Source organism: Callorhinus ursinus, unplaced genomic scaffold (genome assembly GCF_003265705.2).
Source record: "Callorhinus ursinus isolate GAN/ISIS: 27379988/994484 unplaced genomic scaffold, GSC_fseal_2.0 scaffold6, whole genome shotgun sequence".
NCBI classification, from domain to species: domain Eukaryota; kingdom Metazoa; phylum Chordata; class Mammalia; order Carnivora; family Otariidae; genus Callorhinus; species Callorhinus ursinus.
Window position 1 is genome coordinate 5,978,772 of NW_027397068.1, and position 27,861 is coordinate 6,006,632.

The following is a 27,861-nucleotide window of genomic DNA, read 5'->3' on the forward strand; positions in this document are numbered from 1 at the left end:
ATTCTTAGATATCTTCACGTGGACATATGAAGCACTAGTTCATTCCATTTTTATGTGTTGTACATTACTGTATACTCTCTATATAGCACAATTTATCAATTCTCCTGTTGATGGACATTTAAAATACTTTCCGTTTTTCACTACTAGAAACAATGCTGCTCTGAACATTTTTTTTTTATTATGTTTTGTTAATCACCATCCTGCTCTGAATATTTCTGAGCATGGCTCCTTACGAACGAGTTTCTCTGGGGTGCAAATGCCATACAGCAGGTTATGATATTCCTAACTATACTGCCCAAGTGTTTTATGAGTTTGCACTCCTGAAAGCAAGTGTAAGTATTCATCTGCCCACAGTCTCACATGCACTTGGCATTGTCAGATTTAAACATTTCTGCCAGTCTGATGGAGGTGATATGGTACTTGGCATCCATGCAATGGCTGTGTGGTGCTGGGCAGCCAAGCAAAGAGGCTGCTTGGATTGCTCTTCAAGAAAGAACTTGCCTAAGGGTGCAGCTAGACAGCTGCCTCTACCACAGTGGTTTAAGATGGTAGATTCAGCATTCCATCCACAGCCACACTCTTCCCAGGGGGTCCCCAGTCAATTACTGAGCACAGCAGTAATGCTAGGGCCAGGTCATTTATACTCAAGGTGAACTCATCTAACAAGCAATTTTGGCTCTGGAGCACCCTATTAGGTTGGCTGAGACTTTGTCAGATATATATTACAGTCCGAGGTGCTCTCTGCCCAATTCTGCTTCCCAGATGTGCATTATGGTCTGAAGGCTTTTTTCCTGCCTAATCCTCCCTCCTCGTTAATGTGTTACAGGCATTACCCCTAATACACTTCTCATACTTCAACACCATCTCAGGAACTGCTTCACGGAAAATACAAACCGATATAATGGGTAGATTAGAGCTCAAGCCTTTACTGAATCAAACTGCTTCTTATTACCTCTAGAAGTTGGGCAGGTTATTACTCTGTATCTCAGTTTCCTCATCTCTGAAATGGGAATAATAACAGTACCTGCCTTACAGCTTTGAGGGAATTAAATTAATATAAGCCCTTGGAACAACCTCAGGCACATAATAAGCACTCAGTAGGTATCAGTTTTTATTTGTCCAATGTGATTTCTTTATTTATCACAAGAGTTGTGATTAAGCTTGAGGATATGTGAAACCATGATTGAGTAAACAATGACCTGGGAATATTTATGGGTCCTTTCCTTGGATATGTGTGTAATGTACTGAGGTAAGTATTATAATATGTTGGTAAAGATAGGGCAATCTCAAATAAAATACTCCGTGATAAATAGTTCCAATCTGATTATTGTTGTCAATGATAAATCTATATTCTTTTTTTTTAAAGATTTTATTTATTTATTTGAGAGAGATAGAGAGCACGAGTTGGGAGGAGAGGGAGAAGCAGGCTCCCCACTGAGCAAGGAGCCCGATGTGGGGCCTGATCCCAGGACCCTGAGATCATGACCTGGGCTGAAGGCAGTGGCTTAATTAACCAACTGAGCCACCCAGGCGCCCTGATAAATCTATATTCTAAAACGAGTTCCTCTACCATTTGTGTTTTGATTTTTTTTGCTCATAATAAATTACATACAGATAACATTGAGGAATGCTAACTATAACACTTAAGAAATATTCTTGGGAGGTTTTGATTAAATGCCTTTTCTATTATAAACTACCGTATACATTAGGATTTATAGTCTACAAATGTTGAGATTGTTCTATTAGTTTCCTTTAGGGGTGATATTAAGAATCAGTCAAATAATATCATAAAAATTTCCTAAGATAATGCAGAAGTTAGAGCTAGTATTCTTTTTTAAATCGATTTTTTCCCTGAAATTATTTTCTCAGAAATGTCCACCGGTTCCCCCCTTCTTTTAATCAATAATTTTTCTAAAATCTAGAGTAATTATAGCCCCAAATTAATCTATCTACGCAGAAAGATTAAGAGGTCAGCAACTAATGCATTCTTCCTATACTCTTGTCCTCAGAGACCAGGTTAATAAGAATTTGGAAAAGAATTAAGTCTTTAAGAATGACCCAGTCAAACATTTATTGTAATCAGAGTCTATTCCCTATCTTCAGTTTTAAAACAAGGGAGGTTTGGCCAAATATAAACTTCTAGAATAAGAGGCTTATAAAAATAAAAGTCTTCATTAATTTTATGATTCTGTCTCATTCCAAAATTCTCTATTTCTCCATAGCAAGGAAAATAACCTCTGTGTTATTCCAAAACCCCGTATGAAATATATACCCAGAGGTCTGGGCCTACAGACCTCTGTAATGTATTTGTGAAAGTAGATCATATATCCCGTTCTTCAATCCACCCAATGGAAAAAACACCAGGATAGTATATCAGAAAATAGTGCTGAAGCAAGTGGTGGAATGAGAAAAAGATTTGTACTATCTTACCAGTAAAATGAGTGATATTATCATCCTTCAATTGATTTGCATAATACATTTCTACTGGGTTTTCTAAGACATATATGTTATTAAAATATATTTCTTATCAGACTGTATCTGGCTTTTACACACTATAATTTAGCTCATCTTCTTCATTACCACTTTCATTTCTTTTCTAGTCATTAGCTAAACTTCAGAACAGATCAGGTTCCAGGTTTCCGAGTAAATGAGCAATGATCAAAATCCCTCTTCTCTCTAAACCACCCCCCCCAAAAAAAAATAAAAAAAAAAAAAAGCTTAATCTTTATGCAGGACAAATCCTATTTAATCATTAAACTTTCCTCTGAGTAAAGTGATCACCACTTTGTTTAGTGATTAGAAACATCTAAGAAACTGGATTTTTCAGAACCATGTGCTACAGCATGTTAACTGGGATTTTGCAAAAATAGCAATCCTTGAGCAAGTGATTTTGAGAAACACTAGACAAAACAAAACAAAACAGGTCTCCTTTACCCAGCATTTGAGTTCTCAGAACTCTAAAATACTATTGTGAACTGATAATCTCTGAGAAGAGGCTGCATAATATGTGAATTTATCATTTAACTAGAAAATACCCTTTCATAGCCCAAAAAGAGTTGAAAACAATACTGAAAGACCAAGCATGTGCAACTGTTAAGATAGGGTTAAGAAAGCTCTTAAGTTGTTCAAATAGTTTATAATAAAGATAAAAATCTATAAGAAATATTATTCTACACTGGTAAATAGAATAAGGATGTCATTTTTTGAAGGAGAAAATTTTTAGTCAAAATGAGGTATATGTATCATTAATGACAAAAACTGACTTAATTTCAAAGGAAGAGAAATTTGTGGCTGAGCTAAGAAGTAAAAAGTAAGTCTAACAGAGGACCCCTACACAAAATTTCAGGAAAAGACTTTCCACTTTCTGGTAATACAAAATAAAAACATCTCAAGAAGAAATGGGCTTGCAATTTGAGGATATTCTTATCTTGCAATTATTTATTGGTATAGCTCTCTTTTCAAAGCTAGATTTATTGAACAGTAAGAAACTTTCCAAAGTTTCACAAAACTCAAGAGGGATCAAAATTTTAAAAGTAAGTCAAATACAGTTTATAGACATGGTTTCACGAATTCACCAGGTTTTCTATTCTGAGGGTTGGTCCTATCAGTTAACAAGGGAAGTGCCCAGCAGCTGAGCAGGGGAATGTGGTTACAACTGAGTCATGCAGAGGCTGCAACTGGTTTAGTAAAAGCTGGCAAAGCTTAAATCATAAGCATATGTGGAGTAATGAAATCCCCACTCTTCCTTCTCATATGAGCTGTATTAGTCACTTTGTTTTCCCATAAGCCGATAACAACAACATTTTGTGGATTCTGTGGTATCTGGAAAAAAAGGGGAAGGTTTATATTTTCAAATCCCCAGTTAAGAAGGAATTTTTCAATAGAGGAGATTACAGATTTGGAGTGATGCTGGTTTGTAAGCAAAATATCAACTATGGGACATTCCAAATTCTTCACATACCAAGCAATGTAAAGACAATATGAAGATTATGACTTCAAGGAAAAATTTTCAACTTCAGAATCTGAATGTAAGACAGTAGGGACAACATTTAAAAATGGGCACATCATTAAACCAACTCATCAGGGTAGGCTAAAGGACCTTAAAGATATAAATATGAAGTATTCCTGATACTCCACCACCAAATAAATAAATAAACAAATCCACAAAATCTCCTTTGAAACCATGGCATAGCAAAGTCTTAACACTGCCATGAATCCTAACAAAGAGAAGGATTTTTTTCCTGAAACATAATATGCAACCTTATACTTCACAGTGCTGTGTGTTAAATTTTAAAAGGTGCCAATTTCAAGTGTTATAGAAGATAATCTGCATTTAACACCCTTTAATTGTATCCCAGCACAATATTCTAGGCCTTAATACAGAAGTGTGTGACAGATTTCTAAAAACTGTCAGAAATAGGTTAGAAAGTGAAACAAAGGATAGCAGGATTAAAGTCGGGGAGATTTCTATATTGAGCTTTCAAATAATCCTATGGTTCTGTGTCTCACGGAAGCTGTGCTTTGTTCCATTTAGGGGTAATTGGAAATTACTCTGCCTGGCTCCCTAAATCTGAGGATTAGATTCACACAACTAAAGCCAAGGTGAAGCTTTCCTTTAAAACTGAGGACATACATATCATGTATTTACAAAATGAGTCTCTACTGATTTAGCATGCATATACTTAGCATATCTACAGCTGTATGCAAATAAATTTATATATATATATATATTTTATATATCTATAGTTCTATATATTTAGATTTTATATTCATATTTATCTGTTTATAGAATTAATCTTTACATGTAGATTAATTCTATAAAAGGAACTAATAGCTCCTTGGAATAAAGGCAAAAGCTGCAATATTAGTTTCTAAAATGAGAATTTCAAGTGGCCTCTTTTAAGAAGATACACAAAATAAGAAAGTTTTAATATTCCCAAGAGCAAATCTTCTGCAAAACTCCAGTTCAATATAAACAGTGACTAAACATATTACAGAGAAATGCTATTTTCTCCAGCTTGGATTCACAAGAGCCTTGGTTTAAAGACTGCTTTCCAAGTTTTCCACTACTATCAATTTTTAACAAAATATTTAAAAAGTTATAAAACAATCAAACGTCTCAACCCAAAACATATTTTCAACAACAACAACAAAAACCCCTAAAAGTTAAGCCTTTTCCTGTGACCAAAAACAAAATTCCATGACTGCAAACAAGTTTTTCTTTTATGGCAAAGTATTTTTTATCTAAAAAAAGACAGAGGTTGGTCTTCCCTTGAGCTCTTTAAATATAATTATACTAATAGATGCAGATGATTGATTTTAGGGTGCCAAATCAGGTAAAATCACTACCATTTTTGAAAGGAGATTCTGTCTGCCAACAACAAGAATGTATTTCATGTTTTGTGTTAAGAAATGAGTTACATGACACCATCTCTGCTGCTTCAGTTGTCTTATTCTGTTGAGGTTTCCCCTCCCTTTTTTTTTCAAGTGTTTATTTCAAATTACAAATTATTTCAAATTACACTGTATATTAACTAGTTAATATACAGTGTAATATTAGTTTCAGGTGTACAATATAGTGATTCTGCCAAGCCTTTTAACTGTCCCCACAAGTATGCCTTTGGGACCTTTAACCCCTAAGGTCAAGTACCCTATTTAAGTACCCTAAAAAGAGCTGTTTTAAATTGCAATTTTTAAATCCCTACCTTGCTTGATTCACTTCTGTGTTGGACCCTGTTAGTCCCTCTTTCCTGAAACTCATCATTTAGCCTCACTGCTACCTTTCCAGCATAGGGCTCCTTCCCTCTGCCAGGCTAATACCCAATAATCTGCTAACACTGAAATATGGAAAGGGAGAATATAAAATTATTTTACACTTACTACCTGATTTTTAAATTTCTATTCTCCTACAGTATTGATAGGTGTACATATCCATGGTTATGTTAAAAAGAAGAATGGATGGAAAGTGCATTTTTATTAATTTCTTGACTGTAATAAGTTCTATCTCTAATAACAAACTGCAGCAGAAGAGACTAATATGCTATACTTCTCTGGTTCTATGATAAACTGTTAAAGATTTTTAGACTGAATTCCAGTACATTAAGTCTTAAGACAGTCATCTGTTTTGAAATAAACTTAATCCCACCTCAAAGAAATACTTAAGAGAGGAATGATAGCATTCCTTTATAAGAAAATATAGCAATAAACATTCTCTCAAATGTAACTCTTAATATAGTTTGTGAACTCCATAATTAAGCAAGCCACTTAGATATCCATTATATTGTCTTTTATAAACAGAATACTTATATTCTCATATTTACTCACTCTAAGAGACAAGATGTGTAATGCCAACCACTTACTACCCACTTTTTCTGTAGTGTGTGAAATTCAATGGCTTTTGAATCTGAGCTCTCAGCCCCTACTTTACTCAGAATCAGCCAACAATTCTACATTCTCAGAAAATGCACCTGAAGACCAATGCTCACAGTACCCACCACAAGTACGACGGCTGTGGGTCATGGATAATCACAGGTCATGGAAGATCAGAGGTTTAGTTGGGCATGTGGCAGAACAGAACACTATGGAGTTCAAGGTAATACAACACGGGGAAAGGATTCATACAGGATGTGCTAAGGCAAGGTCAATAGTCTGCGCTGTCAAACTAAAACTGAGAACAAAAATAAAATTTGTAATTCAACTCAGTGCGCTGCAAAGGGTCCTTATCTTCTTGGACCTCCTGCCATCTGCATCCCAGACTTCTGATTCTAGGGTCAACGTTTCTGGTCTAACAGGCAAAAAGCTTGGAAGTTGACACTACAGTCATCACAGTAAGAAAAACGCTGAACAAACTCAAAATTATTACAACTCTTTGTAGACAATCAGGGTGCCCGCAAAACTGGAGAGACAAACAGGCAAATACAGATAATCATAGTCTACTGGGAGCAGGAGGCCAGGAGCAACCCTGCCACTGGGGCCAATGCTTTGAACTCTAATTCATGGATTGCTGGCCACCAAGTGAAGACTAACTCGAGAGTTAAAAACTCCCAGAGGGCTCACTCTTGGTGGGGTGGGGGGGGTACCCCTCACAGTTTTATCCTCCAGGAACTTTACCAGGTTCTCAAGGTGAAGATCAGAGAAAAATTCCCTTATGCTTACAGCAGAAGGAAGGCAAAAGTAACCATTTTGAAATACTCCCAAAGTTTCTGTTCTCCTTTTTTTAAAAAAAAGGCCCCGCTAGCCTTCGAAATGGGGGAAGGCGTATACCCATCTTAGGCTCACTAAAGACTGAGACCTAAACATAGGACTGGAGCATCCTCCCCTCCCCCCACATCTTACTAACAAAACAACAGGGCTCCGGTGTAACAGGAGATTACAGGTAAAAGAACTATAAGCCTCAGACTCTATTTAAGAAGGATGTAGGAAAATCCAAAGACAGTAAGGGAGACAAAAACAAGGACACTGAGAAAGTTTTGCCTCTAACACCACAACTACAGCAGACTATAACCAACCTAACTCCTAGCCAGAGAACGAAACCCTCACACCAAAGACCTATCTACCTTACTTAGTTCCTTTTACACCATACATCATATCCAGCTTTCAACAAAAAATTACAAGGCATGCTAAAAGGGCAAAAAATACAGTCTGAAAAGGCAAAGCAGGCCATCAGAACTAGATTCATATATGAGAGAGATTTTGGAATAATCAGACCAGGAATTTAAAATAACCTATGATGAACATGCTAAAAGATCCAACAGAAAAAGTGGACAGCATGCAAGAACATATGGGTAATGTAGGACAGAAATGGAAACTCTAAGAGAATCAAAAAGAAATCCTAAAAATCAAAATCGTCATAACAGAAATAAATATTGCATTTGATGGGCTCGTTAGTAAACTAGATACAGGAGGAAAAAAATTGGTGAACTCAAAGATATGTCAATAGAAACTTCTAAAACTAAAATGCAAAGAGAGAAAAAGAACAGGACAGTCAAGAACTGTGGGACAAAAGGTATAATGTATGCCTAATGTGTATACCAAAAGGAGAAGAAAGAAAGGAACAGAAGAAATATTTGAAGTAATAATGCTAAGAATTTTACAAAATTAATGACACATGCCAAACCACAGATCTAGGAAACTCAGAGACTACTAAGCAGGATAAATACCCTACCGCCCCACCAAAAAAAATCTATAGGTATATCTTAGGTATAACATATTCAAACTGCAGAAAATCAAAGATGAAGAGAAAACTATGAAATAAACCTGAGGGGAAAAAACACCTTACCTAGAGAAGAAGAAAATTAATGATACATCAGACTTCTCCTCAGAAGCCATGTAATCAAGAAGAAAGTAGAGTGAAATATTTAAAATGTTTAAAGAAAAAAACCCACCATCTAGAATTCTGTATCCAGCAAAATGATCCTTCAAAAGTAAATGAGAAATAAAGACTTTCTCAGACAAATTAAAATTGAAGAAATTTGGGCCAGTAAACCTGCCTTACAAGCACTATTAAAAGAAGTTCCTCAGCGAGAAGGAAAATGATATAGGTCAAAAATTCAGATCTACATAAAGAAAGGAAGAACATTACCTTTTCTGTCTTAATTGATCTAATAGATAACAGTTTGTTCAAAATAATTATGGTAATAATGTATTTGGTAATTATGGTTTATGGACAAGTGAGCTGAATAACAGCAATGTTATAAGGGATAGCAGAAAGGAATTGGGAATATTGTATTATAACACACCTAAGAGTGCCCATGAAGTGATATAGTGTTATTTGAAAGTGGACTTGTATTAGTTGTAAATGTATATTACAAACTCTGGGGCAACCACTATAAGGTTTTTGTTGTTGTTGTTGTTGTTTGTTTGTTTGTTTTAAAGAAGTATCAGTGATACACTACTGCAAAAGAGAAAATGAATCTAGAGTCAGAACTTCTTTCTTCTTATACTAATTAACTCCTTGGCCTGCCCTTACTTACAGTATCTGTCACATGGGTCTTTTGGAGCTCTGTGTACTTCAAGTTTTGGATCCTCCAATTGCTCTTTTTCCTGTTCATGTTTCAGCAAGATGGTGAACACGTTAAGGAAACAAACGAAAAAAGCTGCACACAATAATGAAAGATCCAACAACCACACTGACTAAACACGTGGAAGTTTGGCAGAATTCTATAACCTTTGCCTCCCCATGAACATATAATTGGGTATTCGTTGATTAGAACTCTGTACAGATGTGTCTAATAATACTAGTTGTAAAAATATATCTCTATCTACAGTGTCCAGAACACCACCTGGCATATAGCATACACTCAATATTTATTGAATGAATAACCGAATTGATGTTAAAAAAAGAATATTTGATACCTGTTGAGGAGCAAAAAAAATTTTTTTAATGTTATTTGTCAACTTGCTTTAACATCCATCTTACAAATAAGATTAAGTCTCCCATATTGGTTTGTATTTCTGAAGTCTAACTTTTACACAAGTATTTAAGAGTATGCCTGGGAAAGATCTTACATCTGGCATATTAAAAGGTGGTGAGACCAGGTGTCTAAGTCTTTAAACATAAAAACACTCACTTGTGAAAAAATACTTTGAAAGTTTTCGCTATGTTTGCACATTTAGGCAGCCTTTCTCCATGATTAAAGCCAATTTCATGGAAATTCAATGTAACTTTTCAAAATATCTAGGGATGATGGTGAATCAAAATGTACAAAGTAAGTAAAATCTGCCCCTACTTTTAATTTCATGTGGTTTGCCACTTAAGAAAAAGAACAGTTAATACTATTCTTTCTACAAAGCCAGAAGAGACAAGTGAAATAGGTCCTCTCTGACAACTCATCTCCCCCACATTATTTATTAGGTACACTATATTCTCTTACAGCACCCTACACTCATTTCCACTGGAGGCTTATTAAAAATGTCTATTTATTTATCTCTCTCCCCCGTTACACTGAGTTCCTCAAGAACATTTAGCAAAATGAATGTGTGGCACGTAAAGATGCTCAATGTGTCTGTTCAATGAATAATTCAAAGTACCCTGAACATTTTCTTCAACTAAGTTTACAGGGATCATTGGTATGACTGGGGAATAGCTCTAGAAGACTAGGCTAATTTCTTGGTTTACTGGGCAACAGTGTCTTTGTTTTTGTTGTTCCCCTTACCCTCTCATTTATTTGCTTTCCCTTAGATCAGTATAGCATACCCAAGGGGAAAGTATAACTTAGACAGCTATAAAAATTATTGGACGACTGTGAACCCACAGCAGAGCGCACATTCACATTACGTCCTGTTCACCTACAACGTGCTCTTTTCCTGAATACAGAATTGTATTGCTAAAAATCGGTGAAACTATCAAATTAAAATGGCTATCTTTCTATTTGAAAAGATGTCTGGGAAAATGTTTTACCTCTGCAGGCCAGCATTTACAATTTCAGACAATGACTTCCATCCTCACTGAAAAATAACACATAACTGTAAACCAACATCTAATGGCAACCAATGCACATCAGAGGTATAAGGTGATTCCAAAGTAAAACATGACTTCTATTCTTTTTCAGTTTTTACAAAAAAAAAAAAAACAACACAGGAATTCTTATCAAAGTGACATGTCAATAAACATCAATCTAAACTGAGATAAAATTTAGGAACAAAGGCCAAAACAATGTGATGACTTCCAGAGCTTTAGCTGGATGAAATCTGCTTGTAAGGCAGAATATAATTTCAGAAGAAATCTATTTACTCTGTGTTTACAATAAAATATGCATAATTATGGAATATATTTGCTTGTTTTGTCTCTTCTTGACGTGAGAATGAAAGAATAGAAATGGGAGTAGAATAGATTATAAAACTAACACAACAACCTTAACAACTGTTTTAGATATTTAACAGTTCAATCTTACTATGTGATCGGGACTATTCAAAACCAAGTGGACTGGTTTTCTCAATTTTGTTCTTTTACTTGCAACAAAAAGCATGAATACTTTAATTCTAGTTAACAACCAGATAAATCTTTTCTTCCCTTTTTTAAAATTTAGATTCAATTAGCCCACATATCGTACCTGATTAGTTTCAGATGTAGAGTTCAATAATTCATCAGTTGCATAGAACATCCAGTGCTCATCCCATCACATGCCCTCCTTATGCCCATCACCCGGCTACCTCGTCCCCCGCCACCTCCCCTCGAGCAACCCTGTGTGTTTCCTACAGTTAAGAGTCTCTCATGATTTGTCCCCCTCTCTGATGATTTCCCATTTTTACCTCCCTTCTCCCATGATCCTCTGCGATGTTTCTTATATTCCACATATGAGTGAAACTGTATGATAATTGTCTGATTAACTTATTTCACTCAGCGTAATACCCTCCAGTTCCAACCACATCAATGTAAATGGTAAGTATTCATCCTTTCTGAGGGCTGAGTGATATTCCATTGTGTATGTGTGTATGTATGTAAGATATATATAAATGTATATCTTTTTAATCCATTCAGACCAGATAAATCTTAATGTGAAATATTTTGACATCAGAGATAAATTGAATGCACTCAACAAATATTTCCTGAGTGATTCCTAGCAGTCAGGCTCTGGGGATATAGCAGTGAGCAAAACAGAAATCCTTGCCCTCACAGAGTATATATATTGCATTTAAGGGAGACAGACAACAAATAATAATTATCTAACATGTTATGATGTGATAATTAGCACAGAGAAAAACAAAACAGAGAAGGGAGACAGAGAAAGCCAGCCAGCATGAGAGGTGCTCTTTAAGACAGAATAATGCAGGGAAGGCTTCACTGAAGTGATAAATGAGGAAAGACTTGAAGGAAAGGAGGGAAAGAGAGAGAGAAAGGCACGCAGGTTCAAGAGAACAGTAAGGACAAAGACCCCGAGGTGGGAGTGCACCTGAAGTGTACAAGAAACTGCAAGATTTGGAATGCCCATTGAATGAAACTTCCACTGAATTCACATAGATTTCCTATTTGTTTATAAGTCAAATACCACAAAACACCACACTGTTTTGTTTGTTTAGAGAATTATAACATTTAGGGAAAGAGAGAAATTTACAGTTTTCAACCAAATTACCTAGTTTTCTATAACTGCTTTTTCACAGTTGTTAGGGTACTGCTTATCTTCACGGCTACCTGTTTAAAATTAAGCCAAAAGCTTACAGTTGTTGTCATTTCTCTCTTCACCATTATACCAAAAGCTGCATTTATAAGATGTCTGTCCTACAGATGCCATGTCATTTGCATGTGACATATCTGGATGACACTCTTTTAGATCAGAAAGGAATGTCATGCAATGATTAAGAGCGTGGGCTCTGGAGCCAGACTACCTGGATATGAATCTCAGCCCAGTCACTTTCTGGTTGGTTGGGTAGCTATTGAAATTTATTTAATCTCTTTGTGTCTCTGTTTCTTATCAGAAAAAAAGTGGGGATAAATTGTAAGAGTCTCATAGGGCTGTTTTGAGGATTAAGGGAATGTAAAAACACTTAGAGCCTGGTATATGCCTTTAAAATGTGCTAGCTGTTGTGGTTATTTTTACTCTTACTAATACTGATGGAAGACAGCTGGGTTTTGTTTTTGTTTTTGTTTTTTCCAAGTGTCATAACCAAACTAAGAAGGAATTACTCAATTTTTCATCTTTGTTTCTCTTGATGGCAACAGTAAAAATCATTCTTTAACTTTTTAGGATTCAAATGTATGGTAAGATTTGAATGCATATGCATCCATGTCTTTAAAGAGCTATTTTTAAATGTCAAGAAAATGAACAATACATTCAAATCAGGTCACCTTCTGATAATTTCTAAGTCAGAGGAAAATATGACTTTTAATACCTAATATTTATGAGTGCTCAGCAGAGTGTAAAAGGTATACTTAAAAACAAATTCTTTTGTATTTTATAGTGTTTAGGAGAAAAATACAATCAACTGATAAACAGAGGAGCAGGGAAGCTATTCCAAGGATCTTTAGTCCTTACAAGTATAAACTATTTCTGGAAAATGTATATTTATATTAAAAGCTTCCTTATAGCCTCAGGTATTCTTTGTCTATAAATATCCCATGTGAAATACTAATTCCCCCACATTCTTCTCCCCAGCCCTTGGCAACTGTCTTTCTACTTCCTTTTTTTTCTTTTCTCTTTTAGAGACAGAGAGAGAGCTCGTGCTAGCGCATGAGGTGGGGAGTGGCAGAGGGAGAGAGAGAATCTTAAGCAGGCTTCACACCCAGCCAGAGCCCGAGCAGGAGCTCAATCTCACAACCCTGAGATCATGATCTGTGCTGAAATCCAGAGTCCGATGCTTAACTGACTGAGCCACCCAGGCGCCCCAGAAACTACCTTTCTACTTTCTATTCCTATGATTTTGACTAACTTAGATACTTCACATAAATATACTGGTACACTAACAATTTCTTATGGGCAGAATTTTATTTAGGTATGTTTTACTAAAACTGCAGATTCAGTGCCTAGCATTTTAACCTAAACTGAATGGAAATGATTTTTTTCCAGGTAAATCAACCACATGTACATGTGGGATGGGGCAAGGGAGTCAATGGGAGGGGGAAAGAGAGGTCAAACTATATCTGCTTCTGGACCAGTTGTTTCACTGCATTTGCCCTCATTCTAGGTAACTCCTCCATCTCTCTTTTGACAAATTCCTATTTCTAAATAACATCTCCCCCATACAAATTCTCCAGGGTCACGTTTAACACAAACACCACTAAGATGAACTAAACATTTTAATTCTTCTCGTGCATTTACTTGTAGCATCTCTATTCTCTGTGCACACATGAAATTTACAATAGTTGTAAATTCCACTGTGCAGAGACTACAGTCTGAGTAATCCAAATATTATAGTAATCCAGAGTTTAATTAATAAAACTAAAAAAGGTTAAAATTATTAGTCATTACATCTTCAACTGTTTGTAACTGAAAAACAACATAAATGCTTGCTGATTACATCATATGTTAAGTATGCGACACACATAAAGCTAACCTCTCATTTCCTATGTAAAAATCCTCTTACCTTGAAATAAACAATACTAAAGTTTGTCCACAAACACTGAACAAATACACAGTCACTCTATGTTTCACTCATTGATGAAGAATTGTTAGTTTTACACTACAAAGCCATACTTCCTTCTAGAATCAGAATCAGTTTCAAATAATCATCCAATATACATTCCCTTAAGGTTATACAGTCTTCAGATATGACATCTCTGACATTCTGACATTCCAGAACAGAAGATTTTACCTCAGCCCTCTCTCAACAACCATTTGTTGAGCATCTATTATTTATTATGATAGGTGTTCTAAAGGAAAAGAAAAAAGACCCAATCCTTGACTTCTGGTATCTTCGACTTAGTGACAACTCAGGTGAAGAAATGTAATTAAATTCAGTATGACACATGCTATTACAGTGTATACATGCTCAGGAACCATATAGGAAGCTTCTTTAACCTAGACTGGGATAGTCTAGACATTTAAGCTGAGTTATGAAAGAAAAGCAAGAATTAAATAAGCAGAAACAGTGGGGCAAGAAGCAGTATGTACACAGAGGTGTGACAGACAGCGATTGGTTCTTTTTTTTCCTTTAAAAGATTTATTTATTTTAGAAAGAGAGAGACTGCAAATGAGGAGTTGAGTAGGGGCAGAGGGAGAAGGAGAGAATCTCAAGCAGACACCCCACTGAGTGCAGAGCCCTGTGCAGGGCTCGATCTCATGACCCTGAAATCATGACCTGAGCTGAAACCAAGAGTCTGGTGCTTAAGCAACTGAGCCACCCGGGTGCCCCAAAACTGGTTCCTCATAAGTGGTGCAAAGAATATGTGGTAAGAAAGGAAGGTGAAGTGCAGGGGCCAGATCAGAAAGGGATTTGTACATAGAAGATGAAAACAGTTAATACAAAAGTAAAGATAAATTCATGAAAACTTATTAATATAGCATAAAAGACAATGAGAAGTCACTGAAGGGTTCTGAGATGGTGATAAATGTCTAGGGAAGTTGGGTATGGCTATGCAAATGGAGTCATGATATGGATCAGAGACATAACAGAGGAACTGTCTAGATGGATTTAGTAATCGATCTGTTCTTGAGGTAAATGCACAGGAAAACATTGGGAGGGTCATAGAAGATACGCAAGAAGAAGAAATTACTTCAATTTCCTTTGGGATATAATCACATGATACAGATATAGATGTTTGAAAGAGAAAGAAAGAGAGGAAAGACTGGTCTACTTGATTGGCATAAATGGTTTATATATGCCCAAGTCTCATTTTAATTCTTTGTAAAGTTAATTCAATAGTTTTTAGTATCTTTGTATCATTTTTATTGTATTTACTTTTATTTTCTATTATAAGCCTACTTTGAAGATGACTATAAATTAATATGTAGCATATGGAATATAATGCAAGGCAAATAAAAACTTGTGAAATATTTTCTCTTGAATTCATCACCTTGCCATCTGTCTCTTGAGCTCCTAATGAAATAAACTTTGAATTGCAAGGGAAAGCTAAAGTTTATGTAAAACAAAATAGTTTAAAATGCTGACTGAGAAGCTTATTCCTGACTCAAGCATAATTATATAATGTGATGATCAAACATTTCCAACTGACTCATAATGATAACAATGATCAGTGAACTGCTGAATTTTGATACAGATCAATCCTGAACGTTGAAGGAAAATACAGCTTCTTTAATACTTTCCTAGAATCCTAAAGTTCATTTCATTTCAGAGAATATTTAGTTCTAATCCATCCTCCACTTAAGGCAGAAATCTTCACATATTAAGCATATCTCCCCATATACTTAGTGACAGAGAGGTCACAAATAATATTAACAATAAAAACAACCAAGAATAACAACTAGTGAGTGATTTTTATGTGCAAGCATTGTAGTAAGTACTTTTACATACATTATTTTGTGATAATTCTGACTATTAAGTGTTCCATCTAATATTAAACCAAATTTGCCAGCCTATAACTTTTAACTAAATAATTGGCCTTAATCATGCTTCCTAGGGAAAAAATTATAATTACTATGTATACCACTTAATAAAAGTAATTTGGGGTTTTTTAATGTTTTATGTCAATCATCACACCAACCCTGTGAAGTAGGTGCTGTTACGATTTTTCACACTTTTCAAGAGAAGGAACTAAGCCATAGGGAAGGTCAATAACTTTCCCAAGGTTGCAAATGTAGTAGTTGATGGAGCCGAGGATTGATTTCAAAGCCCAGGTTTTACTTACCACTCGTCCCTGAGACATGGTCTGTGTAGGCTGGCAAAACCAGTTTTCTAAACTTCCTGAGCTGAGTCAGATCTCAAACCACTGAAGTAAAAAAGTCATGCCATGAGGCCTCTAAAGAAATGGGTTATGAACCTATTCCAGGCAATACCACTCCAACATGTGCTCAGTACGACTGAACCTTTTTTCCATTCAAATTTCTACACATCTCAATCTAACCATATCGGTTAACAATAATTGTAACAGTTGCTTGTTTTGTTTTCTGTTTACAAATGTGGTGATCGTTACCATGAATACTATAGGATACGGTATGATTTTGATTGAAGACGTAAAAAAAAAAAAAAAGGGTCACCATCTGTGAATGCCAAAAAGAAAAACAGTCTTATGACTTAATCCCTACATCACAGTTAAATCAAAATCATGGCATGCTGTGTTAATTCTGGCTTGTTTTACAGTTTGTGAAATAAAAACAACAGTCAATGATGGAAAACTGACTTAGCCAGAAAGTGACCATCTTGGCAATATGAATGATTATTTTGTTTTTAACTCTTGATTATAGCAAATTTTATACAAATTTTGTTACAACTTTAAATGACAGAACTTTTAAATCTATTAGCTTAAAAAAATATTTACCAACTTACATTAAATGTAGTTGCTTTATGTAACATACCAACCTCAGTACTTATCTCCACCCCTCAAGGGATAACCTGTTCATGAGGCCTGAGAAAATCAGGTTTTCACCCCTCACCATGTCCTACAGTTCTCCCTTCCACATAAAAATGATGCTAGTAACTCATCAAAAGTAAAGTATGATTAAAATTTAATTTTCTAGTAATGGTGAAAGATTTGTGCCAATGCACTCACATTCTCTTGTGTGGCCTCCCTTTGAGTAGTACAATTCAACAAAGATTTATTGCGTGTCTATTCTGTGCCAGGTATTGATATAGGAACCTGTTCACAAAGAGAACTAGATTCCTGTCCTTGGGGTGCATATATTCTAGTGGTTGAGACACACAATAAGCAGTAAATGCAATAAATGCTAAATTATATAAAGTTATATAATAAGAAAAAATAGAGCAAAGCAAGAGTATCAGGAGAGCCAGGGATGGGTAGAAAGTGGGGCAGAGTTCAGTATTATCTGGGGTAATCAGGATAAGTCTAGAAGAGCATAAGATTTCAACAAATACTGAAAAAGATTCAGTTGTTAACAAGTCAATTTCTGGGGGAAGAATATTTCAGAGGGAAGAGTGAGAACAAACATTCTAAGTGGGGAGCCTAGCTCAGGAGGTCCATGACTGCAAAGGCAGGGCAGACGGGACGGCTGGGAGAGGAGGTCAGGAGCGGGGGGCGCAAAGGAACAGGTTTTACTCACTGAAACGCACTGCCCATCAACAATAAGGTTAGGTCAACACAGGGTATTAACTGCAAATTATTTTCACATTTCCTACTGAAGAAAAAAGTCCCCTTAATTTCTGACCTTACCCCAAACCAACCTTCCAACTTTGTTTCTGTAACAATTCTTTTCCTTTCAGCATCTTTAATCCCCATTAATGAAACTGCATCTTGTCCAAATATTGTTATACTATTCCCCCCATCAAACTGGCCACACAGATAATCTTTAAAAATAAAAACTAAACTGCTTTCATAAGCACAATCCTGCTTTATCTTTGCTTATAAATACATTTAAATTAAGGAGGGCAAGAAAAGATTACAACAAAGGATCTTATTTTGACCCATAAAGCATTGCTGCTGATGGTGGTTTTTTTGTTTCTGTTTGTTTGGTTTTGCTTTTGTTTTTAATCTATGAGCACAATTAAGGAAATCTACACTGAGTCTCTTTTTTAAATATTACCAAGGAGCAGATATATTCCTTCTTACTTTCCAATTTATTACACACGGTAATATACATGGAAAACTATAAGAAACACAAGCTTTTAAGGAATTATACTGCTTTACCTGGCTAAATAAAAGTCAAGAGAATAAAGGAGACAAAGAGGAAGCATGATACATAGACTTTGTCAAACCTTAATATCATCTTTAATAAATATAATTTACCTTTAATAAACTCAGATAAAATATTTAGGGATTCTACTATATAGACCTTGATTCATTCAAAAAGAAAAAGTAATGTGTCTGTTGGCCATCTTTTTGTCTTCTTTGGAAAAATGTCTATTCATGTTGTCTGCCCATTTTTTAACTGGATTATTTGTTTTCTTGGTGTTCACTTTTATAAATTCTTTACATATTTTGGATACTAACCCTTTATCAGATATATCATTTGCAAATATCTTCTCCCATTCCATAGGTTGCATTTCGTTTTGTTGATTGTTTCTTTTGCAGAAGCTGGAGGTTCCTCAAAGAGTTAAAAATAGAACTACCCTATGACTGAGCAATTGGGACTACTAGGTATTTACCCAAAGAATATCAAAATACTGATTACAAGGGATACATGCACTCCAATGTTTATAGCAGCATTATCAACCATAGCAAAATTATGGAAAAATATCCATCGATTGATGAATGGATAAAGAAGATGTGGTATATATACACAATGGAATATTACTCAGCCATAAAAAAGAATGAAATCTTGCCATTTGCAAAGATGTGGATAGAACTATAGAGTAGTATGCTAAGTGAAAAATGTTCAGTCAGAGAAAGACAAATATCGTATCATTTCACTCTTATGTGGAATTCAAGAAATAAAACAGATAAACACGGGGGGGGGGGAAGAAAGTCAATCCAGGAAACAGACTCTTAACTACAGAGAACAAACTGATGGTTACTGGGGGGGATGTGAACAGGAAGATGGGTTAAATAGGTGATGTGGATTAAGGAGGGATTCGGGAGGGCACTTGCGATGAGCACGGTGTTATTTGTAAGTGCTAAATTACTAAATTCTACACCTGAAACTAGTATTATACTATATGTTAACTAACTGGAATTTAAATAAAAACTTGAAAAAAAAAAGAAACAGTAATGATGGATGCAATAGAAATTTATTAAAATATTTTCTTCTTTAGAAAAACTTCAAAATCTAAAGCATAAATGTATCTATGCAATTAAAACTCAAATCTTCAGTTTACACAGGCAGAATTACTTTATTTGGAAAATTCTGTGTTTGTCTAGCTTACATTAATGAACCACCTTTTCTTTATACATTTGTCACTGTAGTTTCATGAAAGTCAGATTCAACGTTTAAGGCATGTTTTTTCAAAAGCAGTTATTTTATACCCAGTATGTGATAGAGTATATTGTGGGATACTCTGGAAAACAGTAACCCCTTGATAATAAAGTTCTTTTTCTGACACAATTCATACTCTAGTAAGGAAAATAGGGCACAGTGGAATAATACATTCATAAGACTGAAACAGAATAAAATCAGTGTAAAACATTTACACCCATATTAAAGGAATGCTGAAATTAATGCAACTAGAATTAATAATTCAAATAAAAATGATTAGGCAAAGAAAGCACCTAAAAGGAAAAAGTTGTAAACCATGTTCAGCAAGATATAGTAAATCTGACTTGTTCCTCCAAGTCAATTGGTGCCTCTAATGGTGGGCCAGGATAAAGGCAAAGATGCAAAACTAACAAAATATCCACCTTAAATCTTTGAAGAAATATAAATCTATGTACATACTCTTACACGCATACACATAAGGCATACCTGCAGATTTCTAATTCTTATATGACCTACCATCTTCAGTCACTTGAAAAAAGTGGAGAGTGAGATATAAATATAGAATTTTAAAAATATTTTTTAAAGAATTTTTCTCTTTCTTTTTTTTGAGGGGGGAGAGAGTGCAAATGTGGTGGAGGGGAGGGGCAGAGGGAGAAGGAGAGAGAGAATCCCAACCAATTCCCCTCTAACATGGAGGTTCAATCTCACAACCCTATGATCATGACCTGAGCTGAAATTAAGAGTCAGACGCTTAACCGACTGATCACCCAGGCACCCCTAGAAATAGAATTTTTAAGAAAAATATGGCTTTGGTTAAATTGTCAATCTGATCTTTCTTTGTATGGAAAAGTGGAAAAAAACTCTGAGTCATAAATTTGATTTGAGTCATGTTCCTTGGTAAGTAACATGGTTGCTGATTTTTCTCATATTGACAGACATTCTTTCCATTTGATTTTTTTTTTTTCAAATGGTTTACATCACCTTTGGACCACAGAGAAAAATAGCAGATGGTGTCCCACAGAGTCATATGTTTTCATTTAATGTCTTATGAAAACCAAAGTAAATTATGCTGATTAAAATGACGGGTGGAATCCAAAAGGCCTCACAGATTTATAGATCAAATCATCTAAGTTATAAATATATCCATTTAACTAAAAACAGTATCAGGCATAAAAGGCAATGATTGGAACAGGTGGAAGAAGGCAGCATAAAAAGTTAGCCATGGAATTCACTGCGGCAGAAATGGCAGAAAGACAAACAACAGGAATGTATGTTAAGGCCAAAAATTTAGTGTAGAATGGTGAAGAAACTATTAAATTGCAACCTTGTGTAAGGATGAAGAGCACATAAACTTATATTTCTGATGACTTCTTTAAAAAGAGAGAATATTATAAATAATAATAAAAATAAATTTAGTAAATCTGGCCATGAATCAGGGGCTATCTATCTTATTCCTTTGAAATCTGAGATATGACCTCCAAGAACTTTGACCAAATTAATAGCTTCTTGAGTAGTGTGAATGACATACAGAGGTTTTATTTTAACACTGAAGGAGTGAAAGGAAAAAAAAAGCATCACTTGAGGAAAACACCATCATCATACACTACAGTATATGGCAGATGGTATGATTTCAGACTAAGATTATTTCTCTTAAATATTATTTGACAGATCATACTAAAATTTGTGATGGCAGCCAAGGTTAGGGAATGTCATCTAAATATGATAATCATCATCTCTGTGGCCATTCCTAGTGCTTCCAATTGACTTTTAATTTTGATCATTTAAAGTAAAAAAGGGGAAAAAATTTAAAAATAGAGTCCTTGCTGAACACTTTTTATTTCTTTCATTAAAAAATTTAATACTAGCTTTTTAAAAGCTCACATGAGGTACAGCTATTTTTCTCATTTAGTTAATAATCATCAATTAAATAGAGAATTTTAGGCAGCAGAGCTGAAGCAGTCATTACTTGTCTTATTAACATTCAGGGGCAACTGATTCAGGAAAAAGAGGCTACTATATCGGGGGGTGTTAAACTTTTGGAATGTGTTCAAATTTAATGTTTTATCAATTTAATGTTTCATCAACCATTATAAACATAGGATGTTATATGCAAACCTCACAGTAATCACAAAGCAAAAACTTATATAAGATAAAATGACAAAGAAGTCTGAACATAATAAAGAAAGCGATCAAATAAGGAAAGAGAAAGAGAAGTAATAGAGAAGAACAACAGAAACAGCCAGAAAACAACAAATTGGAAATAAGTAAATACCTACAATAATTATTTTAAATAAAAGTGGATTAAATTCTCCAATCAAAAGACATAGGGGCCCAATGAATGAGAAAACAAGATGCATCTATATGCTGCCTACAAGGAACTAACTTCAGAAGTAAGGATACACACGGACTGAAAGTGAAGGGAGAGAGAGAGATATTCCATGTAAATGGAAATAAAAATAAAGCTGGTGTAGCTGTACTCATATCAGACAAAATAGACTTAAACAATGTAATAAAAGATAAGAAGAACATTACATAATGATATAGGGGTCAATCCAGCAAGAAGATACAACATTTATAAATACATATGCATCCAACATAGGGGCATCAAAATATATACAGCAAATACTAACAAACCTAAAGGAAGAAACTGACAGCAATACAATAATAGTATGGGATTTTAACATCCCACTTACATCACTGGATAGATCATCCAGACAATAAATCAGTAAGGAAACAATCGCCTTAAATGACACATTAGATCAGATGAACTTCATAGATATATCAAGAATATTCCATTTAAAAGCAGGAAAATACACATTTTTCTGAAGTGCTCATGGAACATTCTCCAGGGTAGATCATATGTAAGGTCACAAAACAAGTCGCAATAAATTCAAGAAGACTGAAATTATATCAAGCATCTTTTCTGACTACAATGGTATGAACTAAAAATCAATTACAAGAAGAAAACTGAAAAAAGTATAAGCAAAGATTAAACAACATGCTACTGAAAAACCAATGGGCCATCAAAGAAATCAAACGAGAAACCAGAAATAGCTAGAGACAAATGAAAACAGAAACACAACATACCAAAATCTAGGGGATGCAGCAAAAGAAGTTGTAAGAAGGAAGTTCATAGTGATAAAGGTTTACCTCAAGAAACAAGAAAACTGTCAAATAAAAAATTAACTTCACACTTAAAGGAACTAACAAAAGAACAAATGAAGCCTACCTAAGGTTAGGAGAGGGAACAAAATACTAAAGATCAGAACAGAAATAAATGAAATAGAGACTAAAAATTCAATAAAAATGATCAATGAAACTAAGAACTGATTCTTTGAAAAGATAAATACTGACAAAACTTTAGCTAGACAAACCAAGAAAAAAAGGGGGGCTCACATAAAATTAGAAATGAAAAAGCAATTACAGAAATACAAAGGATTATAAAAGACTACAACAATTATACAACAAATTGGACAAACTAGAAGCAATGGCTAAATTTTAGAAATGCACAATTTTTCAAGACTGAATCATGAAGAAATATAAAATCTGAACAGATTAATTTCTAGTAAGAAGACTGAATCAGTAATCAGAAACCTCCCAACAAAGAAAAGCCCAGGATCAGTTTCACTGGTCAATTCTACCAAATATTCAAAAAAGATTTAATACCTAATCTTCCCAAACTCTTCCAAAAAATTGAAGAGAAGTAAACACTTCAAAACTCATTTTACAAGGCCATCATTACCCTGAAGCCAAAACCAGATAAGGACACCACACAAAAAGGGAAATTACAGGCAATATTCTTGATGATCATAGAGGCAAGACTTGTCAACAAATATTAGCAAACCAAATTCAACAAAACATTAAAAGGATTATACAGCATGATCAAATGGGATTTATTCCAAGGATGCAAAATGGTTCAACATCTGTAAATCAATGTGACATACCATATTAACAAAATGAAGAATAAAAATCATATGATCATCTCCATAGATGCAGAAAAAGCATTTGGCAAAATTCAACATCTAATTATGATAAAAATTCTCAACAAAACATGTATAGAAAGAACATACCTCCACATAATAAAGGTTATATATGGCAAACCCACAATGAACACATACTCAATGGCAAAAAGCTGAAAGCTTTTCCTCTAAGACCAGGGACAAGATAAGGATGCCCACTCTCACCACTTACACTCAACATAGTATTGTAAAGTTCTAGCCACAGCAATCAGACAAGAAAAAAAATAAAAGGCATACAAATTGGAAAGGAATGAAGTAAAACCATCTCTATTTGTAGATGCCATAATACTATATGCAGAAAACCATAAAGTCTTCAATCAAAAAACTGTTGTAGGATACAAAACTGTTATAGGATATAAAACTGATATACAGAAATCTATGGTGCTTATATACAATATTAACAAACTACCAGAGGAGAAATTAAGAAAACAATCTCATTTAAAATTGCATCTTTAAAAATCCAGTAATAAATTTAACCAAGGAAATGAAAGACTTGTACACTGAAGACTATAAGACACTGATGAAAGAAACTGAAGAAGTGGGGAAAAACTAAATTGAAAAAGACACAAATAAATTGAAAGATATTCCATGCTCATGAATGGGAAGAAATAATTTTCTACTCTGAAAACTACAGAACACTTATGAAAGAAACTGAGTAAGTACACAAAGAAATGGAAGAACATTCTATGCTCATTGATAGCAAGAACAAATACTGTTAAAATGTCTAAACTACCCAAAGCAGTCTACACATTTAATGCAATCCCTATCAAAATGATACCAGTATTTTGCACAGAGCTAGAGCAAACAATTCTAAAATTTGTATGGAACAAGAAAAGACCCTGAATAGCCAAAGTAATGTTGAGAAAGAAAAGCAAAGCTGGAGACATCACAATTCTGGACTTCAAGCTGTATTACAAAGCTGTAATCATCAAAACAGTATGGTACTGGTACAAAAACAGACACACACATCAAGGGAACAGAATAGAGAACCCAGAAATGGACCCTCAACTCTATGGTCAACTAATCTTCAAGAAAGCAGGAAAGAATATCCAATGAAAAAGGTTATCTCTTCAACAAACAGTGTTGAGGAAATTGGACAGCCACATGCAGAAGAATGAAACTGGACCACTTTCTTACACCATACACAAAAATAAATTCAAAATGGATGAAGGACCTAAATGTCAGAAAGGAATCCATGGAAATCCTAGAGGAAAACATAGGCAGCAACCTCTGTGATCTTGGCCACAGCAACTTCTTGCTAGACATGTCTCCAGAGGCAAGGGACACAAAAGCAAAAATGAACTATTGGGACTTCATCAAGATAAAAAACTTTTGCACAGCAAAGGAAACAATCAGCAAAACTAAAAGGCAACCTATGGAATGGGAGAAGATAGTTGCAAATGACATATCAGATAAAGGGCCAGTATCTAAGATCTATAAAGAACTCATCAAACTCAACACCGAAAGAACAAAAAAATCCAGTCAAAAAATGGGCAAAAGACATGAACAGACATTTCTCTAAAGAAGACATCCAAATGGCTAACAGACATGAAAAAAAAGCTCAACATTACTTGGCATCAGGGAAATACAAATCAAAACCACAGTGAGATACCACCTTACACCAGTCAGAATGGTTAAAATTAACAACTCAGGAAACAACAGATGTTGGCGAGGATGCAGAGAAAGGGGAACCCTCTTACACTGTTTGTGGGAATGCAAGCTGGTACAGCTACTCTGGAAAACAGTATGGAGGTTCCTCAAAAAGTTAAAAATAGAACTACCCTATGATCCAGCAATTGCACTGCTAGGTATTTATCCAGAGGATACAAAAATAGTGATTCGAAGGGGCACATGCCCCCCATTGTTTATAACAGCAATGTCCACAATTACCAAAATATGGAAAGAGCCCAGATGTCCATTGACAGATGAATAGATAAAGAAGATGTAGTATATCTACACAATGGACTATTACTCAGCCATCAAAAAGAATGAAATCTTGCCATTTGCAACAACGTGGATGGAACTAGAGTGTATTATGCTAAGTGAAATAAGTCAGAGAAAGACAAATACCATATTGTGGTATGTGCAAGTGCTTTGTAAGGCCAGAAAACCCATGAGATATTATGAAGGCCCGGAAAACACACCATTTACCACATCATTTACCACAGCCATAAGGAAGATGCCAGGGAGAAGAACCCACATTAGCAAGTTTTGTGGCAGTTCTCTTCCGAAGGCCAGAACTGACATAAGGGAAGGCTGTTCTAGAACTAGGCTCTTTGATAGAAATGGGGATGATAGGTCCAGGTGAGGATCAGAAGCCATGAAAAGCTAGATGGACCTAACTATCCTAAGAGTGGTAAGCCTGGGGTCAGTGGGCGGCTGACCCACAGAGAATTATTGAGATAGTTAAAAGAATACAGCATCCCTAGACACAAAACAGACAGCTGACAAGGCTACTAGTCAATGTGTACAATCAAAATAAATCAAAGATGAATGAACAAATCTGAGGGAAGTTGCCCCAGTGAAGTCAACATCTTTTTCAGCTTCCATGCCTCAGCTAATTTTTGGACTCAGAACCCTCTAACGTAAGAGGCCTAGAATCCAGAAGGAAAGATCTTGCAACACCATGGTAAGAATAGAGGGTAATAATTCCCTCAATCCTTCTCCAGTGGGACCTATACCTCTTTATTCAAGTAACTGTGCTCTGGGGGCAGGGAATACCCAAACATTTCAAGGGCACAGAGTTGACAGTGATACCAGAAGACCAAAAGCATCTATATGCCATCACCCTCTTCATTAGGGTAAAGGCATTTGGAATTCAGTAATAAATGGAGCCTTGGCCAAGGTCTAGCTCATAATGGGTCCATTCATTAAGGACCACAGACTGGCCTGGTGATTTTCTCAGTACCCAAATGTATAATTAGAATAGACTAACATGATTAGTAAATGCCACAACACCCATATCAAGTCCTTGGCCTATGAAGGAAAGAGTATAATTATGAAGAAAGTCAAGAAGAAGAATCTGAAACTGCCCCACCCAACACTGAGAATGTAGTAAGTAAAAAAAAACAATATAGCATGGGGGCGTGAGATTGGTAGAAATTCGTGTCCCCTTAAGTATCTAACTGGCAACAGGGATGATTCTAATGAAGTTATCCAAGGCTGTTGGTGGTTCTACGGTGAAGCTCGACTTCTCCCTTTACCCACTTTATCCTTCCCCCTTTGTCTACTCCTTCTTTCCCCTCCCTTCCAAAGGGGCTCATTCCAAGGGCACTCCTTTATCAACTCCATCTTACAATGTGATTCCTGAGTAGCTCAACTTGCAACAGTCATTTTTCACCTTGAATTTAGGTTACATTTTCTTTTTAAATAATCTTGGGCTTATCTTCAGGACCACTTCCCAATTTAATTGGGTAGTGCTAGGTGTCGCTTCTAGAAAACTTTTCCCAAAGCCTCAGCATGCTAGAAACTATTTTTGGAAAGTCTGTGATTCTTCTCTGGGAAGAGTCTATGGCATAACTCCTGATCTATAGGTGCTCTCTGCATTTAAAATTATTGACTTTTGTCAATCCTCATTTCTTTATCAGACATCTTAGGTAATCCTTCAATTCACTTTTTTAAAAAAGCTTTTGACTCTATATTGACACTGAGCATTCAAAATTAGCTCAAATCTCATTTTCTGAGGAAAGCTTCTCCTTGATTCCAAATGGAATTATTTCTATTTTCATTTCATCAGCACTTAAGTATATAGGCCATACAAACTATGTTCATAAACTTGTTTAACAGTTTCTTTGTAAGTATACTGAAATTGTACATGTAAAGATAGTCTCTACTTACACAGACAATAAAAACAAATAATTAAGGAGGGCACGTACTGCATGGAGCACTGGGTGTTACACACAAACTATGAATCATGGAACACTACATCAAAAACTAATGATGTACTGTATGGTGATTAACACAACATAATAAAAATAAATAAAAACAAATATGAGAAGAATTGCATTTCCCTTTACTTTTACATAGCATCACAATGTTCTCTACATAATCTCCTGATTAATGTTACTATCTAAAGAGTTACGGGTAATTTCAAAACATTACATTATATATGAGAAACTACTAGACATTAACTGTACCATGCAATCTTGAGCTTAAACTGTACAGTTCCTTAACTATTTCTATGAATAAGTACAGCTTAACTGAATAAGTTAATAACTACAATAAATAAATCAGGCCCACGTTTTTAAAAAGTAGCCCTTACTAACTGGCAAATATACTCTGCCCTGAAACTTTAGGCAATGAGAGATTCAATATATTCTAAATATTGTGCAAGCTGATGAAAGCACTTTCTGCTGTTGCATACAACTTCTTAAAATTAAACCTTATAATTAAAAAACCCCGGACTATGTCTCTAGTTACAGCTG

General features: G+C 35.1%; 1 protein-coding gene across 1 annotated transcript in view; it reads right to left on the bottom strand.

The window, feature by feature from the left end:
- Window positions 1–27,861, bottom strand: part of ME1 (malic enzyme 1) — a 193,544-nt gene that overhangs the window by 62,155 nt on the left and 103,528 nt on the right. The gene's annotated exons all lie outside the window — the stretch shown is intronic.